General features: G+C 42.7%; 1 long non-coding RNA gene across 1 annotated transcript; it reads right to left on the reverse strand.

Annotated features, from left to right (window-relative positions):
• Nucleotides 1-908: 908 nt before the first annotated feature.
• On the reverse strand, nt 909-22477 carry LOC120434932. Its single transcript, XR_005609435.1, has 3 exons — nt 22336-22477; nt 1672-1755; nt 909-1173 (listed from the first exon to the last, which is right to left on the reverse strand). It is a non-coding gene; the product is annotated as an uncharacterized LOC120434932 (long non-coding RNA).

Here is a 22477-nt window from a genome sequence, read left to right on the forward strand (position 1 = left end):
GGCCTGCTTCTGTCTCTGTCTTTATGAGAGTGTGTCAGTGTGAGGGTGCATGTTGCTGCTTGCTTGTGTGTGTTTTCTTGGCATCAGAAAAGGCCTTGGACAGAGTGAAGAGAGGGCCCAGGGGAGAAAGAAAAAGAGAGAGAGAGTCGGAGACGGAGACGGGGGTGGAACAATAAGGGGTGGTGGAAAATGACAAGCCTGGTAAAGGAGGTCTTCCTGAAAGCACCACATCTAACACAGGCGGCTATGCCATACAGACAAGACTGTCCGCCTCCACTTCCATTAACCCATAGAGTGCCTGGTTGCACAGGTAGAGCTGATTCATTGAAGCCACTGACAGCTGCTCCATGGGTGGGATCCTGTGTGTTTACTTTTACCTGTAGGCTCAGAGGACTGATCCTAAAGCCAATGATAGCTCCAATGTGTCATAACTGACAGCAAAATGAAAACACTCTCACGGGCCTGCACGATCATCTGGCAGCCAGGTGAGATTAATTAAATTTGATTAATTGAAATATATTCCCGCCATCAAAAATAAAAAGGCATTTCTATTCTTTCCCCTGTTATTGCAATAAAATAAATGCACGGAGCATCCGACGTGCACCGTCCTAGGAACTTGAGCTTCACGATCACCTACAAAACGCATCCAAGGGAAGAAGTAGGAAATGCCCCATAAAGAATCTTTTGAGACAGACTGACAGGGCCCAGTGAGTTAGCAGCGATTTATGGATGAAGGCACAATAAAGAAAGTTCCCACTGTTCATCGGAGGCCAGTGAATCCAAAATGAACTCTTTTTATGAGGCTGACTTTGCCTCCGTGATGGTGCTTGCACAAAGCAGCCAACAAAGGATGGCAGTAAAGGGGGAGTTGTGACAAGATAGGCGCACAATGAGAGAATCAACTTTCACGTGGCTGAATGCAGGCAGAAGCCCAACCCAGCTGTTTTTAATGGCGATACATTGACAGGAGGGCAGGCTATTTTTAATTGTATGCACTTCTTTCAGACATGCTCACAAAACGCCCCTTTCACCAAGCTTTGTCAGTAACCTGCAGTGACCTGCATTCAAGGCTACGTCGGGGTCCCCAGAACAAAAGGCACTGGGAGACAGGGGAGTCTGCAGCTGGATGTCCAGTCCTGAGTCTGGAATTCCTCATTAGACCCTCACAGACCTCTGGGGATGGACAATACTTTGAAATCAAAGAAATATTGCAGTAAAAATAAATAGGTGGCATAAGATTACGTACCGAGGCATGCAAAGCAGCGCTAACTTTGTTACATTTAACGCTAAATGATTGTCTGTTACCGCTCTGCAAACATGCACTTACACTACCGTTCACGTGCGCGCACAAGCGTGCGCAAAGAATGTACAAACAAGTCAGAAAACAAAGGGCTCTTGTAACAGGGCTTGGGATCTTGATGAAAAATTCAAACAATATTAAATGGGGAGAGTCAACAGCAGACACACTTCTGCTGAGGGCCCTTCAAACAGACAGAGTAACTCGGCACACACATTATGCCACCACAGTTCAGCCTCTTAGTGTAATGATGATGGCAGCTTTAGCTGGGGCACAGCTTTTAAAACACCTCTCTTGCAAACACTCGCCTGGAACGGGGTGGGGGGGAGTAAAAGGAGCGAGGAGTCAAGGCATGCCATTTCCTTTAGATTTACCTGCCGGTGAACGTCACGGGCCACCTGGATTCCCTGCACCTCCTCCCTCCCACTTTAGTGACCACTTCATCAGGAGTCGCACTTCTGAAAGAAACAGATTAAGATATCAGTGTTGAAGGATTCCAACTGTCCTCCTGCACAACACGGAGCAGTAATGCCTCCTGACAGGAGAGCTTTAGCGTCGGGCTTCAGATTCTCACATCCATCGGTGATCCTTCACCAAACAGCTCACCTAAATATGTGAGGAAAAATTTCATGTCGGATTGGGAAACTAAAATTCTCACAGATGCAGGCTGTAAAAAGCAAACTGGGGAATAATTAAAAAACAAATCCATCCATTTTATTCCACTTATCCAGTTCAGTTTAGCTTTCTTTCTTACATGCATTTTATTTTTCTGCAGTTACTTCATTGAATTTCAATATTTACAGTTTACATTTAGTTTTTTTGTGCAAAATACATAAAAAAAATGCAACTAATTTAGAGCACCATTTAAGAAAACAAGACGGGTTCTTCGTACTCTTCAGGGTTATTTTCCAGAGCATAAAGTCTGGCATTACTTAACTGTTCTCACAGGCTGAGTTCCCCTTTAAGGCAGTAAATGGAATCGGTTCCTTATTCTTGGATTGGAAGGGGAATAGAAACAGTTAATCCTGAGTAAAGAACATGGCCATTATGAGAGCTGTTGGTAATTGTGTGTATCCGGCACCACTGCAGGGTCAGCAGCTCCACCACCACCTGTAGGAGTGGCTTGCTGTGGTCAGACACAGGAAGCAGAGACAGCAGGTGCACTGTTATCACCTCCATAGAAAGGTAATGAAACCACACCACAATCAGCAGGAAATGAAGGGCACAGCTGAGCTTGATTGCCTACTCTGCTGCGCCGAACAATATTTTAGTCATGTACACGGGTCTACATACGATGGGGCGATCGATAGCGCACAAGACAACTCCCACGTCGAACTGTTTGAAGCCAACGCGTAGCACTTAACTTTCTCGATAAGGGAAATTTTCCTAACCCCCGTTCCCTGGCAGAAGTATCCCTTTTGTTTATGAGTTCTCCCTAGACTCAAAGTGGTGTGACATTTACGGGTGCCTGCTTTGAAGAGAGGCCAACTGCTCTCCGTGCTGTAAAAGAGCCACCTGCCTCCCCTCACCTGCCCTTCTGTGAGAGCTTAGAGAATAAAAACGCCAGAGTTGCAGTGACAGCTAGACCCTGCCTAGTAGCTACTGTACAGCGCAGCAAACCCCCACCCCCAATTTTGGCTCTTGCAGGAGACAGAAAAGAAGATATAAAGAAGGAGAGCTGTTTTCTTTTCAGTATCTCCCCTCGGCTAAGTCTGGGGTAAGCCCGCTAATCCTTCTTGGTGTGATGACTCACAACGGGTGTGTCCAATGTGTTCCCAAAGATATCTTTTCCACAGTGTGAATATCAATAGGAATGTTTATGTTGGCTTTGTGAATCATGTTGTGTGGCATTTAATAGTTTCTAATGGTGGATGAACACCTTCTCTCGTGTGTATATTTATATACCTGACCCACAGAAAACAACATTTGAAGAAGTGATGTGATTTTTATTATATTTATCCATTTCTTTTTCTTGTGGTGTACGAGTGTGTGTTTGTGTGTGCGAGTGAGAGAATTGGCCCACTGTCCCACCTAATTGTTATTGCGTCTGTGTTTGGCCTGGAGACAGTCGATAGGAATCAGCAGTGAGCCTGGTGGTGGGGTTATGGAGAGCTGTGTCTCCCACTTCCCAGTGTCTTAGTTGTAATGCATCCCTCCACTAACAGGGATCAAGGTATTAGGGATTCAGGTTATTTGTATTGATTTTATGTGCTGTCATGCCGGGCTCGAGGACGCCCTCATATTTGTGGAAATTGCAAATTCCACCTCGGAAATGTCACCAGCGTTTAATCTTTTCTTGAGTGGTCAATATCGGACCCTCGCTCCTCGTCCGACCACGTTTATTAAACAGAGACCAAGCGTTCCCACGGTTGCCATGACACCGAGCAGCACAGAGTGGGATTTGTCCAGACTAGATGGTAACTTGGGAGTGAGGAAGCACAACTTCAACATGAATACTTTTTGATAAGAGTTGTGTCGATGGAGATGAGGGCAGAGAGGACTCTTCATAGACGGGTTCTGAGGGTGTAATCAGAGGTAAAGCTGGAAACGTACTGCACTGAAAGTCAGGGTTATTCACAGTATTCTACATTACCAGGCCTTGGATGTCTGGAAAATTTGAAAAAATAAAATTGCACAACTGCAGATTACCAGGAGCACTAAGGTCACTGTCAAGCTCTTCAAGGTCCGTAAAAGCAAACTGCTTTGTTACATCTGCCAACATTTGCATGCTATTATCATCTTTGCTTTATCCGTGTCATAGCAAATGTTTCTCTTTCTCCTGTGTTTACAGGAATGGCCGAAATCACCCCTCCTCTCTCCAGTCGCCACAATCAAATTTACTCTGGCTTGAGTACACGTTTAGTGGGGACCATTTGTTTGAGGCAAACACTTAGGGCCCTCGTATGTCATTGACCAGTGTCCACAAATATAATCCTATCAAGTTCAATCTTAGGATGTCCTGCGCCATTGTTTTCCTAATGCAATAAATGAAAATAATCCCATCTGTCTTGTTTTAATGTACAGCTAACTCCTTTTTTTGAGTGCATTATGAACTTCGGGAAGTCTTTTTTCCTCCTCTGGCCTAACTGTTTGAGCCGGTCTAGCAAAACACGTCAATGACATTGTGATTGTTTCACAGAAATACTGCTGTTGACATCCACGGCGCTCCAAGTATTTATAGTAGAACTAAGGGAACGGCACAGCTAACAAACACGAACCTGTCGGGGTGGACGGCATGCGTGAAAGCAGCCTTTCTTGCTTGTTGATAAACCCCTGCTTCTTCCAGAAGCCCTCGGTTGACATGTACCTACAGAGAAAGCCTTAACAAAACAAGCTGGACCCTTGTAAATATGCAGTGCCCAACAGTGGCACACGCAGTGTTGGCTTACATACTGCTAGTGGTGTTTTTCTTTTTACCTCCAAATTTGCTCGGAAAACTAATCATGGTCTGATAAAGCCCACGGTAAATATGGGAGAGATTGACACCCACATGTCAAAGTTTACATAGCCAGACCAAGTGTACATATAGGGCAGGGGAACTGTGGGGCCGACTGGGACTGAACTAGGCCGACCTCCGTGAGTCTGGACTGGGGAAAAAGACACTTTGTGACCGAAGCCACAGAAGAGGAAGATTGCTTAAAAACATGGGTCAAAAAGGAAGGGTGGCTGACTATAAATATAATGCTTGCATGATGTGGGAAGTGTATGCACAGCATCTGTAGCACATATAGTGTAGGGTGAATTTAAAAAAAAAAGTATTTTGACATATCTTTTAATATGCTGATAGTGCTTGAGCCATTTCCTTTCACCTCTCACTTGAAACGCGTTAAAACAAAGAAGAGGGATCGCTTCCTTCCTGCAAGCTGCTGTCAGCTTTCCAAATGCTTTATAATCCACAGCAAAGACAGTGCAGGAAACAGAAAAGGTTAACCCCTGACTGATGTGTCTGATGTTAATCTATAGATCAATTAGGTAGAGGCACAGTGGGTCAAGCTACAGATATTGCAATGGCTATTAGTTCCTCTATCTAGCCATTATTACACAGTCACATGCTCAAACATTGCGCTGGGTTGGTATGCTAGGCACAGATGCCTAGGGTAAACAGACAGGCCTACAAGGCTTGCACAAAATATTGATCTGACAGCAGATGGGAACCTTGATATCAGCCATTCACTTTTCCTGTGTCTGTACTCTTAGAGCTGGAATCTTGTGTTTAGGAAAATATTTAAAACCATATTTTGTGTGTTTGTTTTGCCTGAAGTTAATCCAGAATATCTCACATCCAATTTCAGTTTTTCCATACAGTCTTCGGTAGTGCAGATGAATGCAGATGGGCTGACAGTTTACAACATTTCATTTCAAATAAAATGATTTGCAAGCTTTGGTGGAAACTTCCTTTTTGTTAGTGCTGAGATTGAATTGCTAATAATATTATAGTCATAGAATATTTTCTGCTCGCTGCTGAAACTTGCAGAGTACAAGTTTGAATTATTATTAATTTATTTTTGCAGCCTTGTAACCCTAAAAAGCTCCTATAGTTAGATAAAATGACATTCTTGGACTGAGACTGAATTTGAACTTTGGCTCTCGTAGTAATCCAAACCTGGAGGCATTTTGTCTTCTGAAAAATACCAAACAAAGCATGAAACACATGCATGAGCTTCTTTTGTTGCATTAAGCTGCATTTAAAGGAGGGAAGGGTTGCCAGCGAGAAAAGATGGATTGAAATTTTCCATTACTTCATTCAAAGCTTCTCTTTCAGTTTCAGTGAATTACCTGACGGCAAAATGACGGGAGATGAAATGATCAGCAGAATGAAAGAAAATTTTCCTAAATCCCCTTTCTTGGGAACTGAAATATTTTGGGTGATCAAAATGGCTCACGCTGGGAAAAATGTCAACAGGGCTGACCCGTTTATTGGCAAGGGATGGTTCTTTCTTTTCTAAAGCTGGCAGTAAGATTGAAGCATCACGTCATAATGAAGAAATGCAAGTGCTCTCAGTGGTTATGAATAGCCAATCCCCGTATATGAAATATTGATTTCTCGATAGGGTTAGGCTGGGTCACATATTTTTTCAGACTATCCCTGTGCACCACAATGCAGCCAACTTGTCCAAATAGTGCCGATGGGTAATCCAACATTCCTCAATCCTAAAATCTCAGGATCATCACAGCAGGGGTATGGAGGCATATTCATGACTAATTATGTTTCTATATCTTTCTTCTCCGCCTCTCTGTGTTCGGAGCTCCGTGGGGATCAATCACTCTGAGCTGCCTAGCCAAACACCGTTGACAAGGCAGACGCAACGCAAAGCTGGTCCAGCGCCTCCATGGCATGCCACCATTCAATTAGTCTTGGTCAGTAGGAGGCATGATTATTCCAAAATTAGTGATTATTTCCCTGAGTAAACAGGCCAGATTGGGGTGTGTCATCCCTTGTGATCCTTGCTGGTCACTGGGCCTCCACAAAGGGGGCTGGGGCCTGGAAGAGAGGCCAGGGTACAGAAGACCGCTTCCCCTGAAAGAGCAGCCCGCTCCCCCTTTCTCATTGCTAGATCCTGCAGCTCGACACAGCCCTCCCTGATAAAGTGGTATTTCCCGCATACAAAGGAGGCATCGGGCTTAATCCTCAAGCAACCCACACCCCCTTCTTTCTTCCCAGCAAGAGAGCACAATGAGCACGGACCTTTTCTTAATCCAAAGGTGGGTTATCACAGTAATCTGATAATACATGCAGATCAAAGTCCATTCAATGCTAATCAGGACAACAGATCAGCTTTATGATCTAATTAGGGGACGCCTATGTGCCACTGAAGTGACATGGGAGACCATTGTAAACACTAAAGGTTGGCACTGAAATCAAACCAAAAAAGGCTGAATGTGATGAAGGGGCATCTTGGTTTGACCCTGCAAAAAAAAGGAAATACCAGTGTGTTTGAGGACTGTTAAACCTTGTAGATCAAGCAATATTTTACAAGCAGTTTTACAAATGAAAAACCGTTTATTGATACTGGTTGCATTTTATTTGCATGTAGTTTTGTGCAAAGGCAGCGAAAAGGCGAGGACTGAACTAATGGCCCGCTTGACGGTTTTCACCATTCTGTACTTGATTTTGCCACTCGTGGTATGCCTAATTAGTCACGAGCTATTAACAAAGCACCAAATCAATTACCCACTTGCCCTTCGGAAGTTGTTGTTCTCCTCTGGGAGGCGCATCAGTCACGCCTTGCCTGCAAAGTCATCCCCTGAAACTCCAGAAATCTGGGTGGCCACGGTGCTTTCAAAACAGCACAATACAGCTCCTACATTTGGATAAACTAAGTCTACTACAACAAGGCTCCTGGCAATGGTTAATCCTATCAAAATGGACTCCTTTTAGAAAAACAATAAAAGCAAGTGCCCACTAACAACAGTGATATGTTACGCATGGAATGCAGGAAAGACAGAAATCAGCGTGCAATGAAAATTCCTCTTTGCGGCAACTAACATCCCTTCCACCTGGGACTAAAACAACAAAGCCGTTTTCGGATTCAGACCTGTTTAGATACTCCTTAGCTACGAAAATAAAAGCCAGATGTGCAGGCAGGAGCCTCATGTGGCTACACGCAGGATGCTTGTGTGTGACGACGCAAAGGCAGCCTTGTCGACAGCCACTGCTTTGCGAGCCGACTTTCCCTTTCACTGTACAAAGAAAGGTTTAAACCAACAGTCCTAACAAAATGTACAAACATCGCTGACAGTGTGGGAGCTGAACCTGGCAGAACTTCAGATAGACGCTGTGTTTATGTGTTTGATAATAAACAATATCTATTACATTTTTCAAAACATCAAATTTGCAGCTTGGTATTTTGGGATGGCATGTCTAGACAACAAAGTAGATTAACTGGATTAGCCACTGTAAAATCTAAATGAGTAAAAAAGAAAAAGTGTCATGACGACTAAGAGACGGCCCAGCGTTTCAGTTTAACCCCTAAGCAGCTTCTCGAAGTTTAAATTTTGTCCTGTGCGGGTCAGCTCAAAGCACTGCCCCCACCCCCAGCTGTAGCTCAACTCCCACACACAGGCAGGAACAAAAAGACCCACCTCAGTGTGGCCCTATCAATGTCACAGCTTTGTGTAGCAGTCTTTCAGGGTACATGAAGTGTCTTTAGCCACAATGAGATCAATAGCGCGGCCAACTGTGCAGCAGCTAGCGGCAGCAGCAGCCGCTCAGGAGCTGCAAGACAGAGAAGATACGGCACATTGTCTGATCTGTATCTTTGATCTACTTGCACGCACTTTGCCTTCACACGGAACTTTTTTCATCGCATTTGTTTCGCTGAATATGAAACACTGCAGTCGAGGCGCAGTATCGATGCACCATATCGCCATTTAGACGAAAGCGTCCCAGAGGACCTTCTGAAGTTTTCTGTGTACTTTGCTGAGCCAGATCTTTCCTAACAGTGACCTCAGTCAGCTTATAGGTACACTGGCTTGGACAGGTCAGTGCCATTGATTTCCCATTGCCTCTTGGCACAATAAAGACTGTCAACGAACCACCGAGACGTGTCCTTGACTAAAGTGTAACCCACGCAGTTATATAATGTCTGCTTTGATGCTTTTAACTCAATAAAGGCCCGTTCGCGGTGCAATAACGTATAGAGTAAAACACAGCCTTAACTGTCCGTGGCTTTTGCTTTGATCGTTCCCTTCTGTAATCACGTAAACTGTAGGTGAATATATCATTATGAATAAATGGAGACCACCAAGTTAGACTTTAGAGGTTTCTCCTCTTTTTCCCCAACAGAAAGCCTGAGCCTAATTTGCCATCATCAGCTTCTTTTGTTCAAACAGGGGCTGGTATTTGAGAATAATCCTCCTTCCATAGATGAAATAGTGTCTCGACAGGCAGCGGCAAGACTCTGTCAAAACCTTTCTGAGGGGTGAATCTTTGGAGGATCTGCAATGTTGGAGGCTGAAAAATGTCTCTTTAATGACAAAACAAGTGATGTAAATGTGCCACCTGGCTTTGAACACAGGAAATGTGAAATTAAGCGGTATTGTAGGCAATCTTTGCTCTACTGCGAAAACCTAGTTTGCATTTTGTCTAAATGACCAATGTATATAATTGCTTTTGTTTTTTTTTGGTTGTCTTTATTTTATATTCAGTGTATAGTTATCCTTGCAAAATGCCATGTGTAATGTCATGCAATATCTGACAAAATGACCTTAATTTAAAGGGCTGCCATTGATGTCAACAGCAGGTAAATACCAAGTTGCAAATGTGCATTGATTGTTTAGATGCTCTTGGTGACACCGTGCCAGCAGAGAGAACTTTTGTTTACATCTCAAATTTCACAGAATGTTGAAATGGCACTAAAAAATTATTGACATATTGCTCAAGTGTCTGCGCTGATAAATAAAAATTAGAGTCAAGCGCACTTGATGCATAAATTTTAACGTTTAAATAAATGATGTACCTTAAATAAAAATATCTATCTGTGCATCTCTTGCTTTACGTATCGCCGATGTCTAAACTGGCCCGAGTGTACAGAGTTTACGGTGCGATTCAGTGAGGAAATTAGATGCAAATTACTCCATACATCTACAGCATATTTTAGGACTGTTATTCAGTGGTTTGATCTAGACTATCCCTTTGTTAGTTAAAATGTGCAAACTATTCAAAAGATTTCTTTTGTTCTTAACCTTTGTAAGAAAGTGGAGGAAATATTTGGAATGCATTAAGTTCTGAAAACCGCCTGTCATGGCTGACAATAAAGGGTGGCCTAATAGATGTTAGCATTGGTGGTAAAGAGGACAAAAAGAAGCGTCTCTCTGTTGTGCACAAACTGCCTGGTGCAACTAAAAATGAATCCATTTACTTCACTCTGTTTACTTTGTACTTTTGGCAAAGAAAAAAAACAATTCACGAGGTGCAGGAGCCAAGGCTTCAACTTCTCTTTCACGGGCCACGTTTTTTCAGCTTTTTAAAACCTCACACGCCAAACGCCCTGGCAGCCAGCTCTGACAAGATGCGGGGGAGAGGGAAAAGACGGAGCGAGGAGACAAAACCAAACACAAAAACAGTAACATCTGCAGCCGCTTCCAGCCAGACAGTTTGATGTGAATAACTCAGCACTTTGTGCCCTGACCTTGGCGAACAAAGGGGGGGGGGAGATGCCTCAGGAGTGAAGTGCGACGCCCTGGGAGGCAAGCGTCCAGTGAGCACCCCTGCTCGTTTCGCTGAGTTGGACTTATTGTCCTTCGGCGGGGCAGAGAGGTGCCACCGGGGCACCCAGGCACTGCATGCCACTTGGACTGTCATAGTTTCAGCACAGAGGTGGCTGCTTGACAAATGAAGCTGAGCAGTGCCTGAATAAAATGTCATTTTCAGAGTGGTTCACCACTGAGGTCCCCATGCCATATGAATGCAGATCAGGGTCAGGCAAATAACTACAGAAGTGCCTTTAAAGCGACTGGTAAATGTAGAGATAAATCAGTCCAAGGGGGACTAGATGAATATTTATCAATCCTAGCAGAGGATGCTAATATCCACACAGATTTATTTCACCTCAGTCCAAAGTTAGAAAAGGCAAATTCCTCCCCATCCAATCAAAGAGAAACACAACAAAGCAACTGTGTACTTCAAGACTTAAATCTTACAAGTTCCTAATCCTACTGAAGTCCACACGGGACCTGTGGTCTCCATGGCAATGGCAGGGCATTCAACCAAGTGATTGCCTCCAATGAATTTCAGATAAGACAAAATGGAAGTGAATTGATGTGATTTTAATGCAGAAGTGAGCGCTGAAGGGGAGGTCCACTCGGTTCATATTTGAATAAAGCAAACAGAGCAGACAAAAGGCTGACAGCCGTAAATGACATTGTCAGAACAAAAATTATCAGCCAGTTTACAATCTGTTTGCTCATGTAGAACAAACAGAATGTGTGTGGCATCCCTGGCTTTGTGAACGGCAGGGCCGGCAGCCGGCGGCAAGAGAAAAGCAGATATCAGCTCCCCCTGCAGCCCTGCAACAATTAGATAGCAATTTGACAGGCACACTCAAAATGTGAGGTTTGTTGTTCACTTCCAAGGGCACCTCATCTTTTCTTTTTAAATCGAAAAGGAAATACATAATTGAGGCATTGAAAACAAAGATAAATTGTGTGACCTATGCCCAGTGGACTCGCAGGGTGGCGTATCACACGCACAGGGGGACACATTCCAAACACGAGACCCTCAGTTACCTAGCAAGGACTCGAATCAAGGTCTGCTTTTCTACCCTGCCTTCCTTTGGTGGTAGGGGACCAACAGGGAGCTCCTCCTTACAGACAGCCCTGTTCACTCCTTGGTGCTCTTTGTTGCATCTTGTCACTTGTTTTTGGTGGGAGATTGTTAGCTTCTCTATAGCCACACGGACAAGCGGCAGCTGGTGATCTTGCAGTGGCTGCGAGACGTCAATTTTACCCGCGGGACAAAGCCAGAAAACAAGCCAGGCAGGACCTTGAACCTCTTCCCTGCAATAATATCTGTCCAGATTTCTATGCAGCGATAAGTCCGGCTTACATTTGTGACCAGAGAGTTGTGCAAAGGTGCCACACGACCACAACAAGTGTCCCCAGGCTGGGCAACTTTATATACTGACATTTATTTGCACTAAACCTTACATGCTGATAACGGTTCGCCGGAAGGTTCTGACCAATCCGACTCAGTGTGGAAAAATGCAAACACGACAGCAGCGTGGTCCTCGAAGCACCAGGCTGAATTCAACTGCAGCCAATAAAGCAGTTCTGGAAGACGTCATTTGAGCTGAAAAGTCAAATCCGGCTAAGCTGAATGTTTTCTTGCTGATGAGCAGTAAGCAGCCCAATTTGAAGAGGCTGTGGCCCTGTGAGTCACAGCTTGCTTGACAGATCTGAAAGCAGCAAACAAAGTCAGCTGACTGCTCTTGATACTGTGTCAAACTTTTCAGTGCAGAAAAACAGCATGTCAGAGTGTTAATTGATATTCATCCCGAGATTCTCCTCGCTGTTCTGTGAAGCCCCGCTCTGTTCTCCGGCTGCGGAGATGCCGTTTGGTCTTATTAAAAAGTTGTTTGATTAGCCGGCCCTGGAATGGAGGCAGTGGAAAGGTCTGGCAGCAGCAGATAAAAGGGGAATGATAAATAGGCGAAAAGCCAGCCGATTGCCAGTCAGCCACTAGAGCATCAAAACACATCCATTTCTCTGCAAAGTTGATCCAATTATTGTCAGCCACTCACAGATAGCTACTATGCTTTACTCCTTTCATTCCGGGCTAAATTGCTCTTCCCCTTTTTTGCCGATACGGCAATCGGTCATAAAGGGCCAGCCATCATTAGTGCTGTTTGAATTGGAGCCCTGTAGTGTTTGGTTAAGAGGGTAAATGCAAATTTGATGAAAGAATAAGGCTGCATTTACATATCAGCCTCAGCTCACATGGGGAGGGTAAACATTCTGTTTATCTCAAGTGTCATTTTATGATTTCGCTCGAATATAAAACCGACCTTGGCCCAGTCGGAGCAAAAGACCAAGGAAATTTACTGTTGTTTAAACACAATTTATTCAAGTAGAACTTGTCAACAAATCTTCTTCAACTCAGCAAATACGAGAAGAATATCAGGACGTTTCAGTCAAAAAGCAGCAGAGATTCACGATTTTGAAATCACCTCATCAAGTACAATAGGTGATTTTATTATTTAAGTAGTAATTTAACAGTAAAAAAATAAAAATATAAAATTAAAAACGCGGCGCCTCTAGACAGACAGCTGAGTTTTAAAATTTGTTTTCCTTTTTTCTGTTTATGTACAGCAAATAAGAAAACTTTTGCAGTCATTTCGAAACTACATTAGAAAATGGGAACAACCCCCCCCCCCAAAAAAAACAGAAAATATGGGGAAAAGCTTTAGGCAAAATGCAGATATTAAAGATGATTATAACAATATACCACCTGCAAATTTATATCATAAAGGATTTGCTTAATTATAGAAATTCATCTCCAGTTCAGGAACAGGTCAGCCAAAAGTATTCTGTATATACATAAATGTATTATATATATATGTACACACACTGCCACCAGGAAGCATATTACACAGAAACAAAATTTAATTTCTGCATAGCCACAGAACTCAGTGGGCTGTTAAAAATAAGGCAAAACACTGCCATCTATGGCTATGTTCCTAGGACTGCTGAGGTCCTGTGCACCCAGCACAAAGGCAGTCATGTATTGTTAGGAGGGAAAAAAAGTATGGCTTGTTATTTGTAAATAAGATTAATAAAATATAATTGTAATCATAAAATTGCAAACAAATGTCTGACAATTCTCAATCTAGTAAAGTAAAGAAGTGCTCTGGAACAGTGTTAACAGCAAAGTTTCTCGCATTGCTCATGAAGCTGACACGTTTTTGGCTTCTGAAATTGACAGATTAGACTGAAACCTAGATTTTCATCCAAATGGGCATCTGGTGGCCATATCCTTTAAGCAACACAATTCTGCACAAATCAGGGGTTCTGTCAGAGCTTTTCGTACCACCTGCTGTGTATCTTCCCTTCAAAATGATTGAGCCTGCCTTTATTGTCTCATCATAATTTTATCTTTACAGTTTGTTGGCCAAAATGCAACACACATTGCACATTTGTACATAAATGGGCAGCATAAAGATACTGCCAATGTCATATACTGCATGCTGTTGTAACTCACCATATATCTTATGGTAGATACTTCATATAAAGTAGATTTTTATTGGCAATAAAGACACATATCAGGACTAAATTTTGACTGTGATTCAAGAGTGCATTAAGGCACAATAATGAAGTGCATATAGCTGCCAGACTGGGGTAGCAGGTTGGCGGTGAAACATAGAAGAAAGCCAGATGTCAGGGCTTCTATAGCTTAGGCCTTGACCAGGCCTTCGTCTGCGGCGGCCCTTTATGTAGCTCTCTGTGTGATGCACCGGTCCCCTATGGGAGCCCCGAGGCTTTACTGGTGATGAGACGCGATCTGTCCCGTCTGTCACCTCTCTCCAACTTATTCATACACCATCCATACAGTCAGTCCTCCAAGGCCTCTAATCCCCGTCTCCCGAGGTGGCGTACAGACAGGGAAGCAGACAGGCGGGCAGGTTGCAAGTCTGTTCATAAGATGTTTAACACGCTGAGCATGACAACGCGTTTCACATTTACAAAATTTCAGAAATGGTATCAGCATGAGGATGCAAAACAGTGGGTTATTTCTGCAAGCAGAATTTGTGATTCATACAAAAATGTGGAAATGCATCAGTTAGGGAATGGCACAGAGAGCGCCACCTGCCCGATTTTACAGATGCTGTGAAACAAGTTAGGACTCGGTCTTACTTCACATTTGGAGTCAACGACCAAATTTTCTTTGGGCTGTTTTTCCTCCTTTTTGAAAAAAGTACAATTCTATATTTACAATTTCAATCCCTCCAGAAAAGTTGCATTTTATTTCATTGAAAATGTGCTGATCCATATAGTTTTTTCATATCTTCAGTTTATGAAAACTGAGATTTAGGGAAATCTGGAAATGGTAATATTCTGAAAAGTGGCGGGCTGTTGGGTGGCATTATGAATTGGAGCTACTTCAGCACCCCTGTGACCACACACGAGAGTAAATTTGCTCAGCACGTCATCTCTTGATGTTTACAAACAAATACAGAAAGAGTTTATGTAATGCATTTATTTAAGCAAGACCTAAGAAATGAGCAAATAGATCATTCTTAGGGATTCTTTGCTTTGCAAACACGCCTATTATAGATTAAAGTTTGACAGTATGCCAAAGTTATCAAGGTAAACTAGAGCTGTGACTGACAACTGAAAGTGGTTTCTCTTTGTTCTCATACGTGAGCGAGCGAGCGAGCGAGAGACACACACAGACACAGACACACACACACACACACACACACACACACACACACACACACACACACACACACACACACACACAGAGTATAAAGAGGTTCAGCAAGTCTTTCTATGTGGCACTTGTTTCACCTTCCTCCTTTTGGGAAGCACCATCAATTTGCCAGAACTTGACCACTCCCTTCAGGGATCAGCACAAAAAGACTGACCTGGGACAGCCTTGCAGGGTTCAGCTCGGAGCCCATTAATCAAGTGTCATGCTTGTGTGTGGATGAGGTCAGATCCTGGCATGTCGTGTCGCAACTGCTAGGTCATGTACGGGGCACTGGATAAGACGCACAATATCTTAACGATGCGAAAACCCCCCAGAAAGTATGATTTGTGTTCCTGTTTTCCAGTTGAATATTGATTCACTATGTGTGATCAGGAATGTTTGTCAAACTCAAATAGTATTGTTTTTCCTGCAGAGATTAACCTGTTTAATGCAGAGAGCAATCATCCATTGAGGTTGCACTGCAGTGCGTTTGTGCATTTAGAGTGGTTGAGTGTGTTGTGGCGTGCGTGCGTGTGCACGCGTGAGACAAAGACCACCTGTGCAGTGGAGGGAGCCAGTGAATCTGGAGCCAGAGTGCGCTCTGTCAATTGGCATTTGATTTGTCACTCAGCAGACCGGCTGACTCACTTAGCAGGCCACACCCGCTGTTCTCCATCTTTCTCTCTGCCTTTCCCTTTTCTTCCCCCTTCACACAAGGTGTATCTAAGGGTTCACCTCCAGGCCAGCGCTGTTGACACACATACCTTGCGCGTGGCTCACACCCATGTCTTTCAGTGGCTGGTGTTAAGCAGCAGTGAGAAAAAAAAATCATCATGTAAACTGTTGACTATCGCGATTTGATGTTGATGATTTCTTTGAATAATTCGAGGAAATAGCGTTGCGAGTGTAGGAATATATCTGAGAAACTTTGAACTGCCTTCAACCAGATCACAAAGGTGTATCGTATGTTGCTGTGTGCCGCCATCTCATCACCTGTACTCTGAAATGTGCTGAGACTAAAATATTTCTATTGTGTTCAAATCACGAGAGATTGCATGGTCCAAAGCGGGCTTTTAGTTTTAATGCACACCTACCAACGTAATGCACGTCTGAGTCTGAAATGAGAGGACCATAGCACAGGTATTAGGAAAAGCCACATCTGAGTGGCACCACAGGGAAGCAGGTGGCAGACAGTAGCACGCTCAAAAAGAGAGCTGAATGGATAGCACCGCCAAAACAGATCACAGATGCACATGGAAGCCTTCTTATTGTCCACACTGTGCCTCTGAGATCATGTCTCACTCTCTAAATAATCTGAAGGCAGAGGTAGATAACCTACTGCATATTACTTGAACTAATAAAAACACATTTGTCCCTTTATGAACAATGAAACACTTTTTCTTGTTGTAACAATGAATCCTGTTCATATTAGCCTTTAAAAAGGTCCTAAAAGATTCCTAGTCTGCCTTAATCAGAAACAAAATGCACAGAGCTTGCATAAGAGCATTGGTATTTTAAATATGAAATGTATAATTCCCCAGACAGAGTTTCCCTCTTGTTCTGGATCACAAAAGGTGACAAGTTTCGTGTTAAAAAGCTGGAAACTTTCATCCATTTTATGGAAAGAACTGTGAATTTGGTTCACTTTCATTTTAATGCACTAGAAAGGATCATATGATAGCCAGTCTGAACTATGAGTGCTGCACTTTTATTAAAAAAGCAACAAACACAGGTGCTTTTCCATATTTTATGACATCACAGCTAAAACAGCAGTGCAAATATATTAATCTTTGCAAAGACAACAGAACGGATTTCAGAAAATTCTTGACTGAAGCTACATTTTCAATTTGCTTCAACAGGTTCATTCATGAAGCCTCTGAGAGGGTGTGGAGCATAGCATGAGGCCAACCACATCAAACACCTGATTAATTGAGAGTGCGATGCCAGAGGGTGTGCAACAATTGTTACTGTGAAACTTCTCGCTCAGTGACTCCTCTTCTCCTGAATTCTGTCTGAAAACCTTCATCCCACACAGGGATGCATCAAAACCTAATTCCAGCTCAGAGTACAACACTAACAAACAGCCCACCACTCCCTGTGGTAACAAAGCATATCTGTCTACAGAGCTGTGTGACAAAAGGGACAAAGCTGCTCGGCACTGTAGCGATGGAAGTCAGAGGCGATCGCTGAAAGAACTGAAACCTCCCAAGTCAGGTGAGTTGAGTTTCCCATGACAGAGAAGTCTTTGAAGACAAGTTTGGAGGCTTTAGACAAAAGTGTGAGAATTTTTTGCTTGTTGCATGTTTCTCCTACTTTTGGGTCTAAGAACTCAAAAGCACAAGATGCAAGACAGAAAATCTTTTCCATGCAGAGTTTTGGAGGAAAAAGCAGGTCATTTTCCATTTGTGGAGAGATACGTGCGGAAAGGTGTCCACTGCGATAAGCAGCTAATTGATACGCTGGCCCAGACAATAGGAGGGTGCCACCCGGTCACATTCCTCACAATCCAGTCAGTCTGTCAGTGACCCTGAAACTGAGCCCACTTTCCCAATTAGGGTCATTAGAGTGAGCCACTAAGTGCCCCAGTCACACATGGCTGCAAACCAGGCCCATTTTGGCACCAGTGAAACACCACAAGCAAAACAGCACGAAAAAAGGCCGTCTCAGGACATCTTAGACAAGCAAGTGTTGCCTAAGATGTCCATCAAAGCCTTTAGATGTTTTTAATGTAAATGCTAAATTTGATCTGCAATTCAGGGGAATACACACAGTTCTGAGCTACTTAAAAAAGTAAGTGGCTGTGGCTCTTCCTTCACAAAGGAAGGAATAATTCAGTCGAATCTAATCGAGCTTGTAAAGAATGAAAATGAAATAGATGCTGGCAGTTGTAAAGCTGCTTAACAGCTGACTTAAAGGCAATAGACTGGCAGTTGTGGCAGTTGCTTTAATTTCTCAGTGATGTAGAAAATAGCAGACCACATGATTCACCGATGTGTTTTTATGGACGTGAACAAGTGAAACACCTCCTAACCACCTTTCTTTTTTGGACTATCTGTATGAGCTTGTTGGCCTATTATCATTCTCATGCCATATGGAAATGGATATTGATTCCGTGAATGATATTTTCCTATTCCTCACAATAGTCTTTCTAATGTCGGACCCATTTTAAATCCCAGAACTGAAAAGAAAAGGGAGGCATTTGAATCTGCGGTCACGTCTTTTTTTGTGTTGTCTCTGGAAAATGTTTCGACGTTAACGTATAGCAGATGTTGTTGCTCATTTGACTTCTAATTTGGCTAAACAGTTTAAATGTTGCTTCGAAATATCCGTTTATGGATATGAGAACAACGACGTTAATGGGCCAGCATCATCACATGTGACTGACTGTAAGACAGCTGCGGTGCCTCTTCTTTGGCCTTCTGACAGCTACAATTGGTGCTCGTTTTGAAATAAATAAATACAGAACACTGCACCCTGGAAGAAAGTGTTTTAATGATAATGCTGGAGCATCATATTATTTGTCTGGCAGTCAGGACTGCTTTTCCCTTTGCTTTGAACTCTGTTGTGGCAGTTTTCATTTCACATATTGGCTGCTCAGGCTAATTTAGTTGTAATTAGCAGATTGTCCCATGTTAAAGAAGAACATTTTATTTTGTTAGGCAGCATTTCTTTAAAGTGCACAACAGGGTTCGGCTCGATATCTCCTTGGTTGTAAGGATTTAGCATACACGCTTCGCTTCTCTCTGCTATAATTTGAGCACTAAGTGCACCTGCATTCAATTCAACCATTTACAGGCACTGGGGTTTTATCTCGAGATAAGGCACGCTGAGAGATTTGAAAGGTGGCAGAACAGTAAAAAAAATCAGTCATCAACTTTCACATTCAAGAAACAATAAAGCAAAATGAAAGAGAAAACAGAGAGCGAGAGAGATTAGTGCTAAAGCTGTTGCTAGGCTGGAGAAAAGAAGCCTCTCAGCTGTGCAGCAGGGAGTTGTGCAGATTCATCAGGTGAGCCTGCTAGCAAGGTGCTGAAAGGTGCTAAAGCTCACGCAGAAAAGATGGTACCTTTCAGTGTGCTGTACAAACACTAAATGTTTCTTAATGCCACGAGTGCGAAGAAAGAAATAAAGGCGGCAACTTAGATCTTCTGTCATAACTGAGGAGATGATGCTGAATGTATGTTAGCACCAAACAGCAGGGTGGTGAAATGCAGGCACGTTACAGAAAAAAAACAAAAATATTGCTGTAAGGTGAAGATTATGTGCACCACAACACACAAAGCAACTACATCAGCACTGTATTTATTTGTGCCAAGCTGTAATATTATACTAATGTCAATAAATTCTCTAATAACACAAACGAGATGGTACACAGTGAGTGTACTCAGTGCCTCTAGTGTGTTTGTTTGATGAGTTGTCTGGCTTGTAGTGTCTGAAGCCGCTCACCTTGCTCTCTGTCATAAAGAGGCTGTTTGCACAGCGATCCTCAGACTTACTGCACATCACACTGAAAAGTAGAGCACTCAAAAAGCTGGCTGTTGATCTGCTGATCTCAATGGCATGTTGGTAAAGCAAAGCAAAAATAATCAGCCAGCCCTGTTTGTACAATTGCTAAGCCAACCACCCTGTGCAAGTGGCTGAGTGTTGTCCACCGCTCCAGCTGTGGTACCGTTCAGATAATCTTGCAAAACAAAAAGGAAAAAAAGTGAGCCATATTTGTTTATTGCAACCAGCATGTGCTGAAAGTAAGAAGCTGTTCTTTGCAGTTCAGAGCTCCTTTGTTTAAATAGTACCTTTAAAATGTGTCTGCTTGTTTGAAAAAAACTAAAATAAACGTGGAAAATATTAAAAATAGAAATCGAACCAGTTTTTAAGTATGTAAAAAGGGTTTGCTGTTATAGTGAGCACCATTGCCCTCCAGTGGACAGCTTTGGCCTTAGCACAGACAGAAGGTCTTGCAAGGTTCAAGAAATACACAATGGATCTCTCTCTCTCTCACACACACACATGCACAAAAACACACACTGCACTAAACCAACATGGCCACGGCCACGGTCATCAAAATATTGCACTTTACTATTATCACAGCCAAAGCCAGAGCCTGGCAGGCTATCGCTGCATACAATCCCTCTTATTGTCTTATCGTTGTTCCGACAGGTGGTCTTACCTGGCCGCGGCTGGGAAGTACACAGATATGAAGGGGATGTGTAGGGCAATAAAGCCATAACTGCTTGGTTGTACTGAGGGGACGTTACGTACAGAGCACCACCTGCTAGATGTGAGTGCTCTTTATCACCAGCTGGCCAGTGTTTTATAGCACTTGTTTTTACAGTGGCTGTGATTAGCAGAAAAGGTCAGGAGGAAAATGGAGAAGCTGTCTTTTCATCTGGACGTGTGAAACAGAGTTCATATCTGTTAAACCATGTTTTAATCTACGTGAGATAAGAAAGTCGATAAATTCTCCCTTTGTTTTCCAGCACTTCTTCCATTGACTAAATGAAACAGGGCAGCATCAAATCTTATTCTGCAGCTCCACCTTGTGTGTGATGTAGTGCACTGCAGGAGTCCCCCTTAGGATGTGAGTCTTATTACAAGCTCAAACCAGAGAGAAATATATGCACGTATATGTTTTTATGTACCAGACTGCAGTTAAATAACAACAGAACACCTGCGAGATAACGGATCCATTTTAAAGTAATAGAGTAGCAAACCTACTTAGATCAGAGCAACTGCCAGAATTAAAGTGCACCTGAAACACTAAATGTAAAAAGGCTCATTTACACCAGGGGTGGATCTGCTGTGGTGGCAAAAAAACCCTCTAGTTCCACCCTAGTTTTGCATATGACAATGCTGTTTATTAAAATAAGCTAGCATTAACTTTGAGCCTAGCTACAATTAACACTGAATATAAATTCTAAAACTAAATATACTGCGTAGTGTTACCCCCCAACCCCCAAATTAAAAAACAGTTCAGCTCATAGCATTGACGGCTTTATTTCTTGCTGTCACCAGCAACCGACGCCTATGAATGTGCCAGAGCACATCTTGCATCAACCCCATGGGCATTTCAACACAGGTGAGTGTTATTAACCCCAAAAAAATCAGGTTTAAAATTTTAGTCAAACATTTGTTCATGACAGTGCAGATTTCTAACATTTTCTCTAAATTTAAGCACGTAACAATTTGATTATCTCTAATAAAAAGGGTTTGAAACTTAAGTTAGACTTGCATTTCAAACTGATACACCCTCTGGATTTTATACATGCTACATGCTTATCCATTATAAAGGCTATACACCACATAAAATCAACATTCACATTTTTCTTATGTAACTGAACTGTTTAATTATTTGGGTTAAAACCGATAAGAAAGTTACAGACTATGTTTATATAAAATGTGTACACTTACTGCATTTGATCTATTTTAACCATCTATAATACATATTACAGAATGTAACACCTGCATATGTGTGAAATAAAGCGGCTTTAATTTTGCCAGCCCATGTGATTACTTTAATGCCACCCTAGGAACATTTCTCTAGATCCGCCCCTGGATGTAACTGGGTTTATGAAATGAACGCTTAAAGCTTTAAAAACATGTTTAGCGCCATCTTCTGGCAGCACAGAACGTTACGTCACTGGTTTAATTAAATAGACTTACATTAGTTTACCTTAGCTAGAACCAATAACTCGGGAAAATAAGAAGGCTAAAAGTAAAAATCAGTTTAAGGGGGGAGGGGGTCACTTTTGTGCTGTCCCTGGTTGTAACAACGAGTCTTATGTTAAAACCGAGGGTATACTGTCCAGTATACTGTCCACTTTCACTGTCTGTCTGTAGCAGTCAGTGGTTCTTTGTTGTTTGGCTAGCTGCACTGACTGGGGAAGCTGCCATGTTCGGGTTTGTAAAGCACTTTATGAATAAACTGTGCGAGTCTGACACTCCAGCCTTCCCTTGACAGGCCAACCAGCTGACAAAGCACATGTTTGCAAAATGGCATCAGCGCTATTTAATGCAATAAATAAAATATTCTGGCTTTTCCTAAGTGCAAACAAACAGTCTACAAGATCACAGGTTACTACATGCCAATCACACCACAAATATAACAAAAAGAAAAAAGAAAATCACTTACATTTAGGCTTCGCCTTTCCTCACTTCTAAATGAAGTAATCCATCACTGAGATGACTTGAGGCAGAAAAGTGTGCCATCTCTTCCTCGGTGTCTTTCTTTTCCCTTCGCACACATTGACATAGTTTCCCTGCAGGCGTGCTCC

Source organism: Oreochromis aureus, linkage group 19 (genome assembly GCF_013358895.1).
Source record: "Oreochromis aureus strain Israel breed Guangdong linkage group 19, ZZ_aureus, whole genome shotgun sequence".
Taxonomy (NCBI): domain Eukaryota; kingdom Metazoa; phylum Chordata; class Actinopteri; order Cichliformes; family Cichlidae; genus Oreochromis; species Oreochromis aureus.